The following is a 23017-nucleotide window of genomic DNA, read 5'->3' as shown; positions in this document are numbered from 1 at the left end:
AAAAACAAAGAAAAACCAAGAAAGCCAGCATGTAAAACACAAAGGTTAGAAATGTAGAGATACAGTTAAATATTTAGAAACTCAAAAATGCACAAAATGTGTGTTCTGTTGTATATAATATTACCTTACAGCATAATCAGTATTATTCTCTTCAAATTTGTTTCATTTTTTAATTCTTCATATTTATTTCATCTTTTTATACAGTTGTTTTTTTAAAGCCTTACCTTTTGTCTTAGAATCAATACAGTGATTCCCTTTGAACTGGAGAAGGAAATGGCAAACCACTCCAGAATCTTTGCAAGAAAACCCCAAGTAGAGTCAGGAAGAATCAGGCACAGCTGAAAATGACTGAATGACAAAAATATAGTTGAAATCCAGAAGGAACCAAGAATTGATGTTATCTTGGTTCAAAGGGGAAAGAGCAGTAAAAGCTAGGCAATAGGAGTTAAGTGACTTGCCCAAGATCACACAGAGAGAAAGTGTCTGAGGCCATTTTGGACTTCCTGTCTCTAGGCCTCTCTCTCCATCCTCTGAGCCACCTAACTGCCCCTTCATACTATATTTTTACTTCACATTGTCCTATATCTAGCCTATTAACAAATTTTACAATATGATGCTGTAAAAGAAAAAGAAAAAATTCGGATTCCTCTGGTACAAAAGGAGAGTCAAAACATTGGGCCAGATTTTTCACATTATAAGGGTGCCATGTCTTGCACTCCCCACCCTGTCACCTCCTATGCAATTTTTCATTCCACACAGCACCCAGCACATGCCAGGAGCTCACTAAGTATCATCAAAGAGTCAATTCATTCCTTTTTTAACATTTTTAACATGTCAATTTCATTTTTAATGATCATTTTCTGGCATTTTACAATCCATGTTCTCTCCTCTCCCACCCCTGTCCTTTCCCCAAGAGAGCAGGCAATATGATGTGGGTTGGACGTGTGTTATCATACAAGGCATATGTCCATGTTCCTCATGTTGGGAAAGAAGACATATCTCATGCTAGAGAAAAATACATGGAGGAAATAAAGGAAAGAATGGCATGCTGCCATCTGCATTCAGATTTCAGTTCCTTCTGTGGTGGTGGGTAGCCTTTCTATCATGAGTCCCTTGGAATCGTCTTGGATGCTTGCATCGCTGATAGTTGGTCAATTCATTTCTTTAAGAAAATAAACAACATGGAAGAAACAGCCTCCCTAGATAAAGAGTTTCAGCCTGCATTCAGGGTTGAAAGGTATCTCTAACCCATCTAGCAGCATACCACCAAGAAGCTCCCATTCCTGTCTGGAGCAGAACCGGCAAATTCCCCAAGATAATATCACCTCTTGGTTCCTTCTGGATTTCAATTATATTTTTGACATTCAGTCATTTTCAGCTCTGCCTGACTCTTCCTGACCCTACTTGGGGTTTTCTTGCAAAGATACTGGAGTGGTTTGCCATTTCCTTCTCCAGTTCATTTTGCAAAAGAGAAAACTGAGGCCAACAGAGTTAAATGCCATACCCAGGGTCACACAGCTAAGCAAGCATCCAAGACCAGATTTGAACTCAGGAAGATGAGTCTTCCAGATTCCAAACATGGCACTCTACCCCCTGCACTACCTAGCTGCCTATCAACAAGATGCAAAGATTATATAGTAATCTTGTCTAGCTGGTTTTTTAATCACCAAGGCAACAGGTTTAGCTTTGTTCCCTATATAATCTCTTATAGAATAGCTCCACAAAGGCATATAGGATCAGGCAGCTGTCTCCTCCCTGCCTTGGAGCTTTGCTGTATATGACCAAAATAAACCCTTGGGCCCCTCTACTCCCAGTCTGCCTCCTCCTTCACCACAGCCCCCATCTAGCCCATACACATGGGGAGTCAAATACCAGAAGGGACATAAGAACTTCCTTCCTTGAGTCTCCTTCAAAATTTCAAGAAGTTTCCTTCTGGGGCCCTTGGGAGCATTTCGAAGCTGCCTTTTTCCCTCATCTATTTTCTCTGGGGGCAAAAAAAAAAACAAAAAACAAGTCTTTGTGGGCTAGAGGGGAAAGAGGAGAAGGTTCAACAGGGAAACCAAAGAGATGTATGAACCTCCCGGGAAAGTTAATCAAGAGCAGTTGTTAAGGGGTGTTGGGAGTGAACCTCAGAGGGTTCAAGAGTTCCTCATAGAATCTTTGCCATACCCCCTGGCCAAGATAGGAGAGGACGACTTGGAGGAAAGTTCTTAGTCATAAAGTTTCAAATGCTCTTGAATCCCAGATCTGATCAGATCTAATAAGAAAATGGCAGCAAGACCCTAAGCCTTCAATGGGCTTGAGGCCCAAGCTAGACATTGAAGCTATATCCTTAGGTCTTTCAACGACTTATTCCATCTCCTAGAATATCAGAACTCCAAGGGATGCGAGAGATTTCCTAGTTCAACCCCTCTGTTTTAAAGGAAATGGAGGAAAGTACAGTCTAGAAAGATGAAGCAACTTACAAAGAGGACACATGTACAGAACCAAGCCCCAGATTCAGGTCTTTTGACCTCATAGCTACATCTTTTTGCTATACCAGACTCTCTTGTTCTCCCATCTCAATCCCAATTCAAACATCTTTTTCCCCAGCTATGAGTCCACTTAAGTCCTTCCTGAGTCTAAAAAAAGAAAGGGAAAAAAGGTTATCAATAGCCATGAAAAGAGGACACATAAATCAAGTTTGAAGTGTTTTGTTTAACAGAAAAGAAAAAAAAAACTGGGAAAATATCCTGTCAACTCTCCCCCAATTTGTCTCCCACATATTTTGGCCATCTCCCCATCCTGCCCTCTTTAATCCTTCTTGTAAAGTTTGTGTCACCGACTCTCACATGATATTAAGGACCTGAATACTCTTTGGAGAATTTATTTTTAACCTCTGATTTAGAACCCACCCCCCCATCCCCACCCCAACACACACACAAACAGAAAATCTGGGAAATCTACTTTATGACAGCACTTATACTGTTGACTTCATCTTCCCTTGAAAGTTTACAAAACTCAAAGAAGATAGGATTTATTGAAAGGCTGAAGGAAAAAAGAAATCACATTTCTGGAAAAAAAAAAGAAAGAAACTTCGACTACAAAAATGGAATGGACTGTGTCCTAGTAGTTAAAATCGTTATCTTTAAATATTTGTGCTTAAATTTATTTATGGAAAGGTTTTGTGGAAAGAGTGGGAGGGGATTATTGCTAAGTTATTAAGGGTCAAAACAAAATGCATTAACTAAAGATACACTTATTTAAAGACTACTTTTCTAGGCACTGGGAATGAAAAGATGAAAATGAAGTAATTCTTGATTTGAGAGATTCAAGATACACACAGAGAATCTCAAGGAGAGAGAATTAACCACTACTGGAATGGAGAAAGATTTTCTTCTCTCACTGTTTATCCAACTATTGTAGTATTTTATAGACCACAGAAAACTTTGGGGACTTCCACCGTCCATGATAGGAGTCCACTGGCCTCTATCTGTCATCCTCCCTTTCACTCTCCCAAGAAGTTGTCATTAAATCCAAAGAACTAGAGAAAATTCCATAGTCTTCTCCCACCCCCATGGGCAAGTTCTGGTGGCAGAAACAGAGCTGAGGTCTCAGGATGAAGAAAACATCTTCCTACCAGGGAGAAAAATCTATGACCTCCTAGTCTATCCACTGGCATCGACGTTCAGAACACATCGAAGGCTTACTTGCATTTAAGTATGTTTGTGCCTATGTATTCTGCAGATCCAGCTATTCTATTTAAAGAAGAAAAAACAAACACACACTTTTAGCCCCCTGAATCTTACCTTCTTCCATTCCAGATGTCACAGAATTTGCCAAAAAGCTGCCCACTTCTTCTGTTGCTGCCTGGAGATCTTGTGCTTAGGGACTGACAGGCTCAAGCCATCTTCTGGGAGCCAGGAAATCCCTAGGTTTTAAGGTTGGAAGAAGAGAAGATGAAGACAGAACCTTTCCCTCCCCCAAAATATTTACATAGATGATCTGTAGGCAAAATGAATGCCAAGGACAGCTTTTAGGTAGAAACAAGATCATAAATAGAGCAACATTTGACTTGAGATGGAAAGGCAGAGCTATAAGTAGTCATTTTTTGAACCTGGACCAGCAGCATAAAATTTGATATTAAATTATTTTTTAAGATGAATTTAGTTGGAGGGAAGGGGATGAGAGTTCTTCTAACATTCACTGGCTTCGTGATCTAGAACCAAAAATCGGGGAATTTGGGTTCTCATCCCAGATCAACCACTAACTTTCTGTGAGAGCTTGGGCAAGTCACTTAGCTTAGTCAGTCTTCTGTGGCTTTATCTGTCAAATGAGAGCAGAGCTAGAGCTCACTTTGAGTCTCAAGAACTCTGATCGATGCAATAACCAGTCACAATTCTAGAAGATCAACAATACTGAGTGCTACCTACCTCCTTACAGAGAGGTGATGGATTCCATGTGCAGTATGACATATACATTTTTAGAAATGGCCAAGGCAGGAATGTATTTTGCTTGACTTGGCGTATTTGCTACAGAGACTTTGTTTTTCCTTTTCTCCTAGAGTGGGGGATATGGGAGAGAAAGAAAATAATTTCTTGTTATTGAAAATTTTTTTAAATAAAATTATATCATGTCATGACATCATTATCATAAGGATTTAAAATTATATTTTACATTAAAAGTTGTATTGGCATGTCATCTGGAAAAAAATAAATAAGTTACATTTGATGTTCTCATGGAATTAAAAGTATCAAAATTATGAAGCATTGGAATGTTTGAATTCCAGAGAGAGAGAGAGAGAGAGAGAGAGAGAGAGAGAGAGAGAGAGAGAGGGAAGGAGAGAGCCAAGAGGGAAAAAAGCCATTCCAACACATATCCACCATACTGCCTTCTGCTCATGGCGCTACATTTTCCCAGATCTCCCAGCTGGTGAGCACAGCTTGGACATTCAGAACTAATCCTGTCTGTGTCAGAGTAGCCTCACCACTAGCCCCTCTGGGGACCATGCTTTGCAGTTTGTGTTTTCCTTTTCTTCTGCCTCTCCTGCCTTCGTTGAGCAGCTGTGTTGGTATTTAGACAGGGGATCACCCACTCAGCTGCCAGTCCCAACACTGCTCTAGACCCCAGGAGCTGTATGTGTGTTTCCAGCTGGTCCATGCTGGCAGCTTGTGGGTGTTTGGAGGTGGGGGAGTGATGGGCAGCCAGCTTTACTGGGTTCCTGCTCTCCCTTCTAACCCACTGGAATGCACCCGCAGAGGAGGAGGGAGGGATTGGCTACAGGACTGAGAAACATGTCAGGTTGTCTTCCTATGCCATTCTTTTATCCTCATGGAAAAAGAAAAATATGTGCATGGGAGTATTAGCACATGGCTGTTCAAGGCCAGGCCAGTTCCAGTAGTGTGTGCACAGATGGGGTTCAGGGCACAGTCACGGGAGGGTTTAAAGTGTCATTTTCAAGACCAACCTCATTTTAGAGGCACCAAATTTTAATATGTGCAAAATGATCAAGCTTGAATGAATGCCAGTTCTGCATGTACTCCCCTTAACAGGAATTTCTCTCTTGGCCTCATTCAAAATGGTTCCCTCTTTTGTGAAATGAGGTCAGGACAGGTGATCACAAAAATCTTTTCCAGTCCTAAATTCCTTGTCCATTCTATATACATTATATTCCTCTTTTTTTTAATCGTTACTTCTGACTTAGTATCAATGCTTTTTTTTTTAAACCCTTACCAATACTATGTATTAGTTCCAAGGCAGAAGAGTGATAAGGGCTAGGCAATGGGGGTTAAGTGACTTGCCCAGGGTCACATAGCAGAAAAGTGTCTGAGGCCAGATCTGAACCCAGGAGCTCCCATCTCTGAGCCTGACTCTCAATCCACCTAGCTTCCCCTGTATCAATTCTTTTTTTTTTTAATTCCTTATTCTGCATCTTAGAATCAATATGTACTAGTTACAAGGCAGAAGAATGGTAAAGGTTAGGCAATTGAGGTTAAGTGACTTGCCCAGGCTCACACAGGTAGGTAGTAGCTAAAGCAAGACCTCTCATCTCTATCCAATGTGCCACCTAGCTGCCCTTCTTAGTATCAATTCTAAGACAGAAGAGTGGTAAGAACTGGTTAATTGTGGTTAAGTGACTTGCCCATGGTCGAACAGCTAGTGTAATAATTAAAATTGAGTGGCCAAATGTAATCATTAAAAATTTGGTTTGACAAAAAAGAAATAAAGGTTACAAAAATTGTTGTCGTCACCATTTATAAAAATTAAACTATGAGTCAGTAGTCTGTTAGTAACTTTATTTAAAGCAAGATAGATATATTAAAGTAAGAAAAATAGGAAAGAGATAGAAAATATTGCTTAGCTAAAAATATGCTAAGTCTAATCCTAAAGCCTCCAGACCGCAAATGTGAATCTGAATTCAAATCTCACCAGAATCCAATGTCTGGATCAGGAAGCCAAAATCTGAAGAGCCAAAGATGCTGAAAAAAAAAAGTGCTGAGAACCTTCAGCGCACACGAAGCCAAGACTGCCAAGAATACCGCCAGAGCTCATGTTCCCTAAGCTAAAGACCACAAAAGAGCCCCAGCATCTCAGAGGCTCCTACTTATATGCAACTTTCTCCACCCATCAGTTCTCCTCCACACATCTCAGGAAATCAATCACCATCTCCCAATTTGCCTAGCACTGCTTTTGGTCTTTTAGAGTATGAACTTCCTTTTCTAGAAAAAGGTTCTTACTTACTAAGCATTAATAACTAACTAAGTGTGAAAGGTGAGGGACTCGAGGTTCTTGATTGATGCACTTAAAATAGACAAAGAGAATTTAAATTCTCTTTCACACTAGGAGATTTCTGTGGTCAGATTGGAATTCAGCTCCCCCAGATTCCAGGTCTGGCTCTTTATCCACTGAACTACCTAGATGCCTGTGCAAGTTTAATTCATCTCATTTTACAAACGAAGAAGCTGAAGCACAGAGACTGAAACAATTTGCTCTTGGACCCACAGCTAGTAAGAGTCAGAGACAAAATTCAAACCCAAGCCCTTCCAGCCTCCAGATTCCAAGCTCTTTTGTTAAACTGTGATCAGATGAACAAATGAATAATCAATGATCATGATTGCTTGCTACCTACCAAATACTGTGAGAAGCCCTGAGGACATACATAAAAGAGTAGGACCATCCCTGCTCTCTAGGAACTCACATTCTATAGGAGGATGATAACACAAAAAAAGAGAGTCCAATGGCCAGTTGGATGACCAGACCCAGTGGTGCAGAAGGCAGATGAAAGACCCAGGAAGGGGCCACAGGATACAGTGCCAAGGCAGAGATGATAAAGACACTCCAATATGGTGCCTGTCACTTAATATATTTTTCCAGGTCTATAAATCTGTTTGTATAGAATAAATTCCTTCTATCAATGCAGATTAGTACCACATTGCAATTTATAGTCTTAGAGAGTTGGAGTATTGAGAGATATGTGATATGCCCAGGGTCACCCATTCAAAACATGGCAGAGAGAAGATCTGAACTCAGCACTAAGTCCACACTTCTAATTTCACTAAATCATTCTATGATTTGGGAATGTAGAAAATATTCAACTGAAAGGAATGTCATACAATCTTGTCACAGATATTGTATGATATAGATTCCTGCTTGGGACTGGGATAGGCTAAATATCTTCTGAGGTCTCTTCCAACTCTGAGATTCAGCGGATGGCACCAAGTCCTCTAAGAGGACTGTCTAGGCTGGAAGGAGAACGCGGTGGTTCCAAACAGCTACGCTCTTATTCTGAGGCACATTCAGGAGCTAAGGAAGATCCTCCTCCATGGACCAAAATCAGGTGTATGTGTGGAGCTTGTAGCCTTTAGAAAGAAAAGTGCTTCACCACAATAATGGCAGGCAAGAAGGAATCAGAGAACTGGCGAGGGCAGGGATCCCAGGTTCAAGAGTGGCCCTTACTACTTTTAGAGTATTTAAGGAAGGACTCAATCATCAACAAAGGAGGAAGCTGATGCACAGAAGCTGAAGAATTGTAGCTGCTGATCACCCAGGGCTGGGTTCTAGCTTGAAAGACTCAAAGTACAGATGGGGTTAAGGGATGCACACCTGCAGGATTCCCTGAGGCCAACAGAAGGCAGCGGTGCCTGGCTCTAATCCACTGAACCAACCACCCAAAGCTTGTGGCATAAAAGAACCCGAGGGAGAGTGGAAAAATCCACAGTCCATGAGTTCATATGAAGAGAGAAATCAAAGTTCTGTGGGAGCTGGTCCCTTTAAGAAGACTTAGTAGATTTTTTTTTTTGTCATTCAGTCAATTTTTCAGTCATGTATGATTCTTTGTGACCCTATTTGGGATTTTCTTGGCAAAGATACTGGAGTGGTTTGCTATTTTGTCCTCCAGCTCATTTTATAGATGAGGAAGCTGAGGCAAAAAGGGTTTAGAAACTTCCCTGGGGTGGGTGGGCAGCTAGGTGACTCAATGAAATGAGATCCAGACCTAGAGATGGGAGGTCCTAGGTTCGCATCTGACCACAGATGTGGCCTGGCTGTGTGACCTTGGGCAAGTCATTTAACCCCCACTGCCTAGCATTTATGACTCTTCAGCCTTAGAATCTTTCTAGGATGGAAGTTAAGGGTTAAAAAAAAAAGAAAGCAACTAACTTAAGAGCACTTGGGACAAGGACAAGAATGGGGTGAACCAGTTCAAACTGGCTCAGAAGAGCTGATGTTTCAATTTTCAGTGCGAACATTTACAAAGCAAAAGCTACAAATCAGATCTTGATTTATTGTTTTCTTGATTTCTGGACTTAAGAAAGTAATGGAGAAAATGTCACTATTGCAAAGTGATTCTTTTTTTCTGGAGAACATTTACCAGCACACCAATGAGAAGGAGCCACTACTCAAGGCAATAGCCCTCTCTGAAAAGATCCAAGGTGAAAACTAAGAGGGAAAGCCTAATTGACCCTGTAAAAGAAAAATAAACACTAGGAAGCAGTTTCTGAGCTCAAGCCGAGGTTTACTGTAAGAGCTGTAAATTACAAATGTCATGGGCAGAGATGCCCAATACCATTGAAGACACTGAGATTTGAACTGCCCAAGCTTTTATAGTCTATGCAAGCATCAGATTACACAGACTCCCCACAGAAAGAGGTGGGGTGGGGGGGTCAGCTGACATTTCTTCTGGAGGCTGCGGTGGGGGGCAACCAGATTTCATCCTTTTTCAAGAAAGTCAAGTTTTCTTATCTTGTGGCCAATTAAGTCATCTCTGTTCCTTATAGGGTAACAGCCAAGGTCACTCGGTAGCTTCAAAGCCAACTGAGACTTCATAAATCAGGACACATTCCAGGATGCTTTACACATGCACAAACACTCTTTGGCAAAGATATCTTATCAAGGCATTTCAGAGGAGCTTTCTTTGTCATTTTACTCACAATATGATTATTGATGGCTGATTCTCATGCACAATTATTCAAACAATTAATAATTGGAATTATTCCTTATAATTTATCACTAAAATACTGATTATCTAATAAGATTCCATGCAGAGAATATACAGAGGCACAAAACAGTGAATATAAACTGGTTGGTTCATTAAATTATCTTTTACAATCCAGACCCAACAACCTAACACAAGACTCTAAAACAGCCCAAGAGGTTCTTTCTGTCAAGTGTCAAGAAAGCAGGAATAACTTCCTTATATGATAATAAATCTAGTGATTAAATAATTTTATCTTATTTTTATTTGACTGGGAGATAGGTGAGATGGAACAATTCTCACTGAAGGAAAATCATGTCGTTTTGTCATTTTTACTCCTTTTTCATGTTTCCCTTCTTTTTCTTCCATGGAAATGATATCAGACATACTAAGCTAGATTGAGGCAAGAGAGATATAGAATCTTGAGCTAGAACTAAAAGAAACCTTAGGGATTTTTGTCTACCATGTCTCATTTTTGTCTTCCCCTACTTTCTTCCATATTGGTACCTTTGACTCCTCTCCTTTTTATTCATCTGTTGTCCCATGTCTGTCAGAAGACAAGATCTGATAAAACTAATACACACTATGACGGTGAGGACTTGATGTGTTACTGCTCTTAGTATTATTTGTGAGAGGCCAGCATTCTTTTTAATTGACCAGAGGAAGCCAATCTAAGATTCCAGAAGATAATCCAGTATCAGAAGGCAAATCTTGCATAAATTCAAATACAGTCACTTCATATACACACACACACTCAACTACAATTAGTAGTGTTTAGCTGGAGGGATCACAAGCAATGGTTCCTTTGAACAGAAAATAATCTTTCACAGACTATGTTTTTCATCAGTTGCCCCTTTTTCCAAAAGAAGCTAGTCTAGGACAATATTAGCCACTAGCAAGGACATCTTTGATATTGGTGATCCACTTATGATTTTATCCCAGCATTGGTGAACATTTTCAAGATCACATGCCCAAAGTGCAACTTCAAGCTGCCTGCAAGCATTACCCCAGATAATGAAGGGAAGAAGTGCTCACATTGGGTGGCTGGACCAAGGGACATGGCATGCAAAGAATGTCCTTGGGTACTGTGGAGAGGGGGAACAGAGCATACTACCTCCCCATACTGCCCTGGCACCCATGTCACAGCTTCGCCAACATAGCTTTATACTATTCCTTCTCTTTCTCTAGAAGCTTAAATACTTAGACCAGATAATGAAAAGATAAGATGTGTTGGAAAGAATCCTCCTCATACTGGAGAAGATTGAAGACAAAAGGGAAATGAGGTGGCGGAGATGGAGATGGATCGATAGTGTCATGCAAAGACCTCATTTCTTATTTCTCAAATCTATAGAGAATAGAATCAAATTTATAAAAATACAAAGCATTCGCTGACCGACAAATGGTCAAAGGATATAAAGAAGCAATTCTTAGATGAGGAAATAAAGGCTATCTTTAGTCATATGAAAAAATGTTCTATATAACTATTTATTAGAGAAATGCAACTTTGAGGTACCACCTCACAGCTATCAGACTGGCTAATGTGACAAAAAGAACAAATGATAAATGTTGGAGAGAATGGGGGGAAATTGGAGACTATTACACTGGTTGATGATATGGTGAACCATTCTGGAGAGCAATCTGGAACCATGTCCAAAGTGCCAAAAATAAAAGGTATACCCTGTGACCCTGCAATACCACTATGAAGTCTCTATCTATGGAAGTTTAATAGTAATCTATGCCTGTTTTTGGCACCCCAAGACAACCTTTAAATTTTAAAGGGGAATGAGTTTAATCATAAGATTGAAGCTACAAGGTGATTCTTCTCCCCTTGCTGAATGAGGGTGGAGACAAGTTCTTTGTTTATTTGCACACAAGCTTCTTGGATAGTGAAGCTACTAAATAAGCTGGGCAAAGACAGACAGAAAATAGACATATGCCTTGCTCTATGGTCATTCGAAACATCCCATGACCTCCAGCATCTGGAAGATCCACCTCTTGAATAGAGTGAGGTTAAAGGGGTTTAGGAAAGGGGCATTATGAGGAGAAATTGGAGTAGAGGGAAGAAGTGGAACCTTTTTTCTTTGGAATCCAGGGCTCAGTAGTCATGCTATCAGGCTCAGGACTGGAATCAGCTCATGGGGAGAAGTAACTAAGAGAGCTAGTAGTCCTACATGGCTCTCTGACCCACTTTTTATTATTTAATAAAGAATTATAAATCAAGATACAGTTTCCAGATACTTTAATCAAAAGAATCCCAAAGATATCAAGGATAAGGGAAAAGGACTTATTTGTACAAAAATATTAACAGGAGTCCTTCTTGTTGTGGTAAGAAATTGGAAATTGAAGGGATGTCCATCAGTTGGGGAATGGCTGAACAAGTTGTGGCATATGATTACAATGGAATTTACTATTGTGCCTAAAGAAATGACAAACAAAACAACTACAATAAAACCTGGAAAGATTTATTCTATATGAAGTGATATAAAATGAAGTAAAACCAGGAGAACATTGTACATAGGGACAGCAACAACGTATGATGATCAACCATGAAAGGCTTAACTATTATCAGCAATGCAAGGATCCAGGACAGCTTCAAGGGATCCTGATGAAAAAAGGCCACCCATTGCCATAGGAGGAACTGGTGGAGTCTGAATGCAGATTGAGCCATGCCATTATTCACTCTATTTCCTCTATGAATTTTCTTTCACAACATGATGAACATGGAAATATGCATTGTAAAATAATACATGTACAACCTATACCATATCAAATCTCAGTGAGTAGGGAAGAGTATGAAAGAAGGGGAGAAATGGATTTTAAAGTGTTAGAAAATGATTATTAAAAATTATATCAACATGTAGTCTGAAAAAATGAAAAATAAATTTAAAAAAATTTTAGAAGATAATGTCAGAAAGTGTCAGCTATGACTAGACAAACAAACAACAAAACTCCTTTCATCCTCTTAAAGAGTTGGTTAGTTGCTATAGTTGGAGAATTCTTGTATTTCTACTGTGGAAAGCCTTTCTAGAAGTGGATAGACAAGGAATTCCACCTCCAAGACTGTGCAGCAGATAGTTCCCACCAGTAATGGTCAACCAGTTGTTAAATTTTTAGATTACAGCTTGGAAATCAGCACATTCCAAATGGGAGCTAGATTCATTACTTTGTTGATTGTCTAGACTTAAGAAAGGATAGAGAAAATGTTAATAATGCAGATTAAATCTAAAGTGGTAAAGTGGGTGGGACTAACTCTGCCCCCAGCACCTGCGATTAGTTTTTTTTTAAACTCTTACCTTTTATCTTAGAATCAATACTAAGTAAAAGCTTGACTTTGAGATTTCATCTTTGACTTTTATTTCCCAGAAGGAGGATTCCATTCCACTTCTTGGCAATTTCTAAACCATGCTACTAACTATTGGTTCTCAGACTGAAGAGCGGTAAGGGCTAGACCAGTGATGGCAAACCTTTTAAAGATCTTAGAGCCAAGTGCCCAAACTGCAACCCTCACACTGTATGTGAGTTCCCTGTCTTACCCCAGACAGGGGAGGAAGGAAGTGCTCCCATTGGGCTTCTGGGCAGATGGGTGGGAGATGAGAGAAATGTCCTCAGGCACACGTGGAGAAGGGGAAGGGAACAGTCCCCTCCAGCATGCTCCAGCACATATGCCATAGGTTTTCCAACATAGGGCTAGGGAATTAGGGTTAAATGGCTTGCCAGGGTATCATATCCAAAAAGTGGCTGAGACCACATTTGAACCCTGGACCCCTCATCTCTAGATCTGATGCTCTGTCCATTGAGCCATATAGCTGCTCCCCAAACCTGTTATTATTATTTTTATTTACCAATACACTTTTGAACTATTGTTGGTTCTCCTGCATTGTGTTGTGTGACTTTCTCTGAGCGAAGACTACAGGCATGAAACTTGGGGAGATAGGTCTTATCTCCATGTTTCTAGGAAAGTAGGGACCCCTGAATAGTTGGATCAGAACAAGGGAAAGGGAGAAAAAGCCCAAGGATTATGATTATGTAAGTACATATCTGTATTGTAGCATGAACCCCTATGATCATCATTTTTAATCACCTCTTTAAAGAGTAAGAGTTCCTCCCTAACCCTTCCTTATCCCTACAGATAATGTAACTTTGTGAGCACTGCTTGAAATTTGCTTGGAATAGTCAAATTTAAAAGATAAACATTCCTCGGGCCAGTTCTGGTGGGAGTAGCACTAAATCACAAACTTTTATCAAATGTAATCTATTTTTTATTAAGAGAACCATCTTTTTTCCCAGAAAAACATGACTTTTAAATATATCTATAACATATGAATATAAGATTTTCAAATGAATTTTAGACGATTTCATGACATTTATCCCAAGAATACTTGCTTTCTAAAAACAGAAATAAAGGGTCCTCTCATGACTCATCAGGGCATGAAAATGAAGCAAATTAGAGCAAAGCCCAGACTTTGTCACGTTCTACCAAGCTGGAAAGGCTTTTAATATGGCATCACTGTGTGTCAGTTACCCAGAAGCACCCTGCCTCAATCTGGAAAGGCTCAACACCAGAAAGTTGGCCACTGGGTGGCCAAAACTGAATGTTTTGTATTCAAAATACACAATAATTTGTAAGGAACATCTAATAAGATATGGAAAAGCAATAATAAGCAATACCTACTCTTAAATACCAATAAAAGGAAAGATGTTAAAGCTAAACCCAAGGGAATAAGTCTCCAATGGTAGGTCTCCCATTGGCATATCAGGGAACTGCTTTTAAAGGAGGAGCTTTCCTATTGTCACTCAAATCACACCCTTTAAGAAACTTCCTTTTCTATCCTATCCTAACACTCACTTTTTAAAAAATAACTTTTGCCTTCTATTTTAGAAATGATACTGACTTCCGGTTAAGATGGCGGCTTAGAGAAAGCTAAAGCTCAGATCTCCGGAAAACCCTTCCCGACCAATCTCAAACGATAAGCTCCTAAGGCGCCGAAATTCAAAACGATCAACAGCACAGACCCTGGGAACCCTCCTCCTGGACCTGGACCCGGATCAAAAGGTACGGCTCCCCTCAAAAGCCAGAACCCGAGATCCCTCGGACCTCAGGGGTAGGAGCGCAGAGTCCAAGGCTCCCGGAAGCCGCAGCCCGGCCGGCTCAGAGAGCAGGGTCTGAGGAACAACAACCCTCAGGGTCTTCTACCCAAGTCCCAGTCCGGGTGAAAGTTACTGCCTGGGGCTTCCGCTGCAGAGAGCTGGTCAAAACAACAGCAACCCTCAGGGCGGGCAAGACAGCCTCACGGGCTGGATCCTGCTATCCAAGTCTCAGTGAAAGTCTGTGCTCTCGGAGCTTGGGGAAGCGGCAGCCCATCCCCCCGCAGGCCGACGAAACAGCCTCACGGCCAGGGATTCTGAAGGCAACTTCCGGAAAGCGAGCCGGGGGGAGAGTGTGGCCGCGTGGTCCGACCCTTCCATTCCAGTTCCAGTGAGGCATATTCAGTTTAACCCAGGGAAAGCCCATAGAACTATCTGCCTAGGACTGCCTCCGAACACCAGAAAGAGACAAGAAAAACTAATCCTCCACATTCAGAGATGACAAACTCCACAGAACCACAGAAGCCCCAAAATACCAAGAAAAATAAGAAGAAAGGGGCGACTTTGGACACATTCTATGGAGCCAAAATACAAAATACAGAGCAGACAGAAGATAATATAAAAGAAAATGCTCCAAAACCTTCCAAAGGAAATGGAAACTCTCCACAAACCTATGAAGAATTTGAATCAGAAATGACCAAAAAGATGGAAGCCTTCTGGGAGGAAAAGTTGGAAATAATGCAAAAGAAATTCACGCATCTACAAAACCAGTTTGACCAAACTGTAAAAGAAAACCAGGCTTTAAAGGCCAGAATCAGGCAGCTGGAAGACAACGATCGTGTAAAAGAGCAAGAATCAATAAAGCAAAGCCAAAATACCAAGAAATTAGAAGAGAACATAAAATATCTCACCGACAAGGTGATAGATCTGGAAAATAGGGGGAGAAGGGATAATTTAAGAATAATTGGACTCCCAGATAAGCCAGAAATAAACACCAAACTGGACATGGTGATACAAGATATAATCAAAGAAAATTGCCCAGAGATTCTAGAACAAGGGGGCAATACAGCCACTGACAGAGCTCACAGAACACCTTCTACACTAAACCCCCAAAAGACAACTCCCAGGAATGTAATTGCCAAATTCCAAAGCTATCAAACAAAAGAAAAAATCCTACAGGAAGCCAGAAAAAGACAATTTAGATATAAAGGAATGCCAATCAGGGTCACCCAAGACCTTGCAAGTTCTACTCTGAATGATCGTAAGGCATGGAACATGATCTTCAGAAAGGCAAGAGAGCTGGGTCTCCAACCAAGAATCAGCTACCCAGCAAAACTGACTATATACTTCCAAGGGAAAGTATGGGCATTCAACAAAATAGAAGACTTCCAACTTTTTGCAAAGAAAAGACCAGAGCTCTGTGGAAAGTTTGATACCGAAAATCAAAGAGCAAGGAATACCTGAAAAGGTAAATATTAAGGAAAGGGGAAAATGTTATCTTCTTCTTTTACTCAAACTCTCTTCTATAAGGACTACATTTATATCAACCTATGTATACTAACATGTGGGGATGTATAAATAGGGGGTAAAGAAAGACCAAATAGAATAATCATTCTCACACAAAGATTCACATGGGAAGGGGAGGGGAAGAAAACTCCTATAAGAAGGAGAGGAAGAGAGGGGGGGGGGGTTACTTAAACCTCAATCTCAGGGAAATCAGCTCTGAGAGGGAAAAACCTCCAGATCCATTGGGATCTTGAATTCTATCTTACCCAACAAGGGTAAGGAGAAGGGAAAACCAAGGGGGGGAGGGGGAGAGGGAGAACAAAAAGGGAGGGTAAGAGAGGGGGGAGGGGGAGGGAACAAAAAGGGAGGGACTAAAAAGGGAAACATCAAGGGAGGGGACAAGGGGGACTGTTTCAAAGTAAATCACTGGACTAAAAGGTAGAGCCGAAGAAGAAAAGGTTAGAATTAGGGAAGGCAATCAAAATGCCAGGGAGTCCACAAATGACAATCATAACTTTGAACGTGAATGGGATGAACTCACCCATAAAACGTAGACGAATAGCAGAATGGATTAGAATCCAAAACCCTACCATATGTTGTCTTCAAGAAACACACATGAGGCGGGTTGACACCCACAAGGTCAGAATTAAAGGATGGAGTAAGACCTTCTGGGCTTCAACTGATAGAAAGAAGGCAGGAGTGGTAATCATGATATCTGATAAAGCCAATGCAAAAATAGACCTGATCAAAAGGGATAGGGAAGGTAATTATATTTTGTTAAAAGGGACTATAGACAATGAGGAAATATCATTAATCAATATGTATGCACCAAATAATATAGCACCCAAATTTCTAATGGAGAAACTAGGAGAATTGAAGGAAGAAATAGACAATAAAACCATACTAGTGGGAGACTTAAACCAACCATTATCAAATTTAGATAAATCAAATCAAAAAATAAATAAGAAAGAGGTAAAAGAAGTGAATGAAATCTTAGAAAAATTAGAATTAATAGACATATGGAGAAAAATAAATAGGGATAAAAAGGAATACACCTTCTTCTCAGCACCACATGGCACATTCACAAAAATTGACCATACATTAGGTCACAGAAACATAGCACACAAATGCAGAAAAGCAGAAATAATGAATGCAGCCTTCTCAGATCACAAGGCAATAAAAATAATGATTAGTAATGGTACATGGAAAACCAAATCTAAAACCAATTGGAAATTAAACAATATGATACTCCAAAACCGTTTAGTTAAAGAAGAAATCATAGAAACAATTAATAATTTCATCGAGGAAAATGACAATGGCGAAACATCCTTCCAAACCTTTTGGGATGCAGCCAAAGCGGTAATCAGAGGTAAATTCATATCCCTGAATGCTTATATTAACAAACAAGGGAGAGCAGAGATCAATCAATTGGAAATGCAAATGAAAAAACTGGAAAGCGATCAAATTAAAAACCCCCAGCAGAAAACCAAATTAGAAATCCTAAAAATTAAGGGAGAAATTAATAAAATCGAAAGTGATAGAACTATTGATTTAATAAATGAGACAAGAAGCTGGTACTTTGAAAAAACAAACAAAATAGACAAGGTACTGGTCAATCTAGTTAAAAAAAGGAAGGAAGAAAAGCAAATTCACAGCATTAAAGATGAAAAGGGGGACAGCACCTCCAATGAGGAGGAAATTAAGGCAATCATTAGAAATTACTTTGCCCAATTATATGGCAATAAATACACCAATTTAGGAGAAATGGATGAATATATACAAAAATACAAACTGCCTAGACTAACAGAAGAGGAAATAGAATTCCTAAATAATCCCATATCAGAAATTGAAATCCAACAAGCCATCAAAGAACTTCCAAAGAAAAAGTCCCCAGGGCCTGATGGATTCACCTGTGAATTCTATCAAACATTCAGAGAACAGTTAATCCCAATACTATACAAACTATTTGACATAATAAGCAAAGAGGGAGTTCTACCAAACTCCTTTTACGACACAAACATGGTACTGATTCCAAAACCAGGCAGGTCAAAAACAGAGAAAGAAAACTATAGGCCAATCTCCCTAATGAATATAGATGCAAAAATCTTAAATAGGATACTAGCAAAAAGACTCCAGCAAGTGATCAGAAGGATCATTCACCATGATCAAGTAGGATTCATACCAGGGATGCAGGGCTGGTTCAACATTAGGAAAACCATCCACATAATTGACCACATCAACAAGCAAACTAGCAAGAATCACATGATTATTTCAATAGATGCAGAAAAAGCCTTTGATAAAATACAACACCCATTCCTATTAAAAACACTAGAAAGCATAGGAATAGAAGGGTCATTCCTAAAAATAATAAACAGTATATATCTAAAACCAACAGCTAATATCATCTGCAATGGGGATAAACTAGATGCATTCCCAATAAGATCAGGAGTGAAACAAGGATGCCCATTATCACCTCTACTATTTGACATTGTACTAGAAACACTAGCAGTAGCAATTAGAGAAGATAAAGGAATTGAAGGCATCAAAATAGGCAAGGAGGAGACCAAGTTATCACTCTTTGCAGATGACATGATGGTCTACTTAAAGAATCCTAGAGATTCAACCAAAAAGCTAATTGAAATAATCAACAACTTTAGCAAAGTTGCAGGATACAAAATTAACCCACATAAATCATCAGCTTTTCTATATATCTCCAACACAGCTCAGCAGCAAGAACTAGAAAGAGAAATCCCATTCAAAATCACCTTAGACAAAATAAAATACCTAGGAATCTACCTCCCAAGACAAACACAGGAACTATATGAACACAACTACAAAACACTCGCCACACAACTAAAACTAGACTTGAACAAATGGAAAAACATTAACTGCTCATGGATAGGACGAGCCAACATAATAAAAATGACCATCCTACCCAAACTTATTTATCTATTTAGTGCCATACCCATTGAACTACCAAAATACTTCTTCACTGATTTAGAAAAAACCATAACAAAGTTCATTTGGAAGAACAAAAGATCAAGGATATCCAGGGAAATAATGAAAAAAAACACATATGATGGGGGCCTTGCAGTCCCTGACCTAAAACTATATTACAAAGCAGCAGTCATCAAAACAATTTGGTACTGGCTAAGAAATAGAAAGGAAGATCAGTGGAATAGACTGGGGGAAAGCGACCTCAGCAAGACAGTATACGATAAACCCAAAGATCCCAGCTTTTGGGACAAAAATCCACTATTTCATAAAAACTGCTGGGAAAATTGGAAGACAGTGTGGGAGAGACTAGGAATAGATCAACACCTCACACCCTACACCAAGATAAATTCAAAATGGGTGAGTGACTTAAACATAAAGAAGGAAACCATAAGTAAATTGGGTAAACACAGAATAGTATACATGTCAGACCTTTGGGAGGGGAAAGGCTTTAAAACCAAGCAAGATATAGAAAGAATCACAAAATGTAAAATAAATAATTTTGACTACATCAAACTAAAAAGCTTTTGTACAAACAAAACCAATATAACTAAAATCAGAAGGGAAACAACAAATTGGGAAAAAATCTTCATAGAAACCTCTGACAAAGGTTTAATTACTCATATTTATAAAGAGCTAAATCAATTGTACACAAAATCAAGCCATTCTCCAATTGATAAATGGGCAAGGGAAATGGATAGGCAGTTCTCAGATAAAGAAATCAAAACTATTAACAAGCACATGAAGAAGTGTTCTACATCTCTTATAATCAGAGAGATGCAAATCAAAACAACTCTGAGGTATCACCTCACACCTAGCAGATTGGCTAACATAACAGCAAAGGAAAGTAATGAATGCTGGAGGGGATGTGGCAAAGTAGGGACATTAATTCATTGCTGGTGGAGCTGTGAACTGATCCAACCATTCTGGAGGGCAATTTGGAACTATGCCCAAAGGGCGACAAAAGAATATCTACCCTTTGACCCAGCCATAGCACTGCTGGGTCTGTACCCCAAAGAGATAATGGACACAAAGACTTGTACAAAAATATTCATAGCTGCGCTCTTTGTGGTGGCCCAAAACTGGAAAATGAGGGGATGCCCATCAATTGGGGAATGGCTGAACAAACTGTGGTATATGTTGGTGATGGAGTACTATTGCGCTAAAAGGAATAATAAAGTGGAGAAGTTCCATGGAGACTGGAACAACCTCCAGGAAGTGATGCAGAGCGAGAGGAGCAGAACCAGGAGAACATTGTACACAGAGACAAACACACTGTGGTATCATCGAACGTAATGGACTTCTCCATTAGTGGTGGTGTAATGTCCCTGAACAACTTGCAGGGACCCAGGAGAAAAAAAACACCATTCATAAGCAAAGGATAAACTATGGGAGTGGAAACACCGAGAAAAAGCAACTGCCTGAATACAGAGGTTGAGGGGACATGACAGAGGATAGACTCTAAATGAACACTCTAATGCAAATACTATCAACAAAGCAATGGGTTCAAATCAAGAAAACATCTAATGCCCAGTGGACTTACGCGTCGGCTATGGGGGGTGCGGGGGAGGAAAAGAAAATGATCTATGTCTTTAACGAATAATGCTTGGAAATGATCAAATAAAATATATTAAAAAAAAAAAAAAGAAATGATACTAAGTGGGAGCTGCTAGGTAACTCAGTGAATTAAGAGGCAGGCCTAGAGATGAAAAGTCCTGGGTTCAAATTTGACCTCAGACACTTCCTAGAAGTGTGACCCTGGGCAAGTCACTTACCCCATTGCCTAGCCCTTCTCACTCTTCTGCCTTAGAACCAATACACAGTGTTGATAAGAAAGAAAGAAAGAAAGAAAGAAAGAAAGAAGAAAGAAAGAAAGAAAGAAAGAAAGAAAGAAAGAAAGAAAGAAAGAAAGAAAGAAAGAAAGAAAGAAAGAAAGAAAGAAAGAAAGAAAGAAAGAAGAAAGAAAGAAAGAAAAAGAAAGAAAGAAAGAAAGAAAGAAAGAAAGAAAGAAAGAAAGAAAGAAGAAAGAAAGGACAGAAAGAAGAAAGAAGGAAGGAAGAAGGAAGAGGAAGGAAGGAAGGAAGGAAGGAAGGAAGGAAGGAAGGAAGGAAGGAAGGAAGGAAGGAAGGAAGGAAGGAAGGAAGGAAGGAAGGAAGGAAGGAAGGAAGGAAGGAAGGAAGGAAGGAAGGAAGGAAGGAAGGAAGGAAGGAAGGAAGGAAGGAAGGAAGAAGGAGGAGGCAGAAGAGCAGTTAGGACTAGGCAATTGAGATTAAGTGACTTGTGCAAGTTACACATCTAGGAAGTGTCTTAGGTCATATTTGAACCCAGGACCTCCTGTCTGCAGACCTGACTCCACCCACTGAGCCACCTAGCTGCCCCCTAGCATTCATATCTTTCATCACCAGCTTATTTTTAATAAGACTCTTTAAGCTATTTCTACTCTCCTTTCTACAGACTCCAGAACAGGACAGGTAGCAGGTATCACAGTAGCACTGATGCTGTGGTTTTTAAAAGACCTATTCAAAAAGAGAATATTGGTGAATATAGTATCCAACCTATTTGGAATCAAAGGACCTGCATTCTGCTGTTTGCTTCCTTTGTGACCTCAGTTCCCTTCACTGGCCACAATTTCTCTCATCTACAAAATGACAGGTTTGGACTAGCTAATCTATAAGTCAAGTTAAATCAAATCAACAAATTAAGGATTTCCTTTGGGTCAGGCTCTGTGGTAAGCACTAGGAATATACATTTAAGTGACAAAGAAAGATGGCCCCTGACTTCAGGGAGCTAATAGGATAAGGCGGGTAAAACATAGAAGGGAACAGAAAAGGAGGAAGGAGTGAGGTAGTCCAGAGAGTCAGGAGTAGAGCCAGTAGAGAAAGAAGGTGCATGAATGGCCTGGGCACTTCCTGAAAATGGAAGTTCCAGCAGGAACTCCTCAATGAAGAGAAAAGACAGAAGGGATTTAAGGCTCTTCCAGAATAAGCAGGTTGCAGAGGAATAGAAGGGAAGCTGAAATAGTCTCAAACAGAACAGAAAGAGGACTAAAAGTCTCTTTATAGGGCTAAACCTATGATCTTCAATGCTCAAAGAAAATAAGGGTAAGTTGAGACCATGAAGTAAGGTGGTTCACTACTCCTTCCCCCTGGGACTAAATAAATCCAATTCATTTCCCACAGGTAGCCCTTCTGTGCTCTGGAGGTATCTGACACTCTATGAATAGGGAGTACAGAGAGCCCAGAGTCCTTACCTTCTCTGCAACAGTAATCTAAAAGCACATGGAAGGCAGAATGAAGACTGGAACAATGAGCTGGAATGGGGGAGAACAGGAAACACTTACACAAATTGAGAGTTGAAATTCCAAGTCCAGTAGCATGAATAAAAACTCTTTTAACCTCTCAGGTCAAGCAGTCACCATCTGGAAGTAGAAAATCACCACCAATAAATTGCTGTGGGCTGGAGTGTTGAAACCTAGTTAGTACCAAGTTAGTCTCTACGGATTTCCAAAGAGCCTGAGCTCTGTTCCCAGGAGTAAACTGCATTGTCTTCTGATTTTGTTGCCCCTCTTCTCCTTTCCTTCTCATTCTCCAAAAGACAAATGGGCTCTAGTCTTAAAACCCTCAGCATGTGATGGACAAACCGCAATAGGTTTTTTGGGTTCTGTTGTTGTTAGTTTGGAGTTATTTAAGAAAGAGAGACAGAAAGAGAGAGAGATTGAGTGAGAGAGAGAGAGAGAGAGAGAGAGAGAGAGAGAGAGAGAGAGAGAGAGAGAGAGAGAGAAACATTGGGGGCAGGTACAGGTGGTTCAATGAATAGAGGAATAGAGTCAGACCTGGAGATGGGAGGTCCAGAGTGAAGATCTGACCTTAGACACTTCCTAGCAGTGTGACCCTGGGCAAGTCACTTAACCCCAATTGTCCAGCCTTTCTGCTTTGAAACTGATATGCAGTATCAATTCTGACAGAGGGTAAGGATTTGTTT

At 40.0% G+C, this 23017-nt stretch overlaps 1 long non-coding RNA gene across 1 annotated transcript; it reads right to left on the bottom strand.

Moving 5' to 3' along the window:
• Positions 1-3730: 3730 nt before the first annotated feature.
• Positions 3731-22395, bottom strand: LOC103102649 (uncharacterized). The gene is made up of 3 exons (XR_008913970.1): positions 22287-22395; positions 4413-4539; positions 3731-3910 (listed from the first exon to the last, which is right to left on the bottom strand). It is a non-coding gene; the product is annotated as an uncharacterized LOC103102649 (long non-coding RNA).
• Positions 22396-23017: the final 622 nt, after the last annotated feature.

This window comes from Monodelphis domestica, chromosome 8, assembly GCF_027887165.1.
Source record: "Monodelphis domestica isolate mMonDom1 chromosome 8, mMonDom1.pri, whole genome shotgun sequence".
NCBI lineage: Eukaryota > Metazoa > Chordata > Mammalia > Didelphimorphia > Didelphidae > Monodelphis > Monodelphis domestica.
The sequence above is the reverse complement of the archived record's forward strand: the minus strand, read 5'-3'. Positions and strand labels throughout refer to the sequence as shown.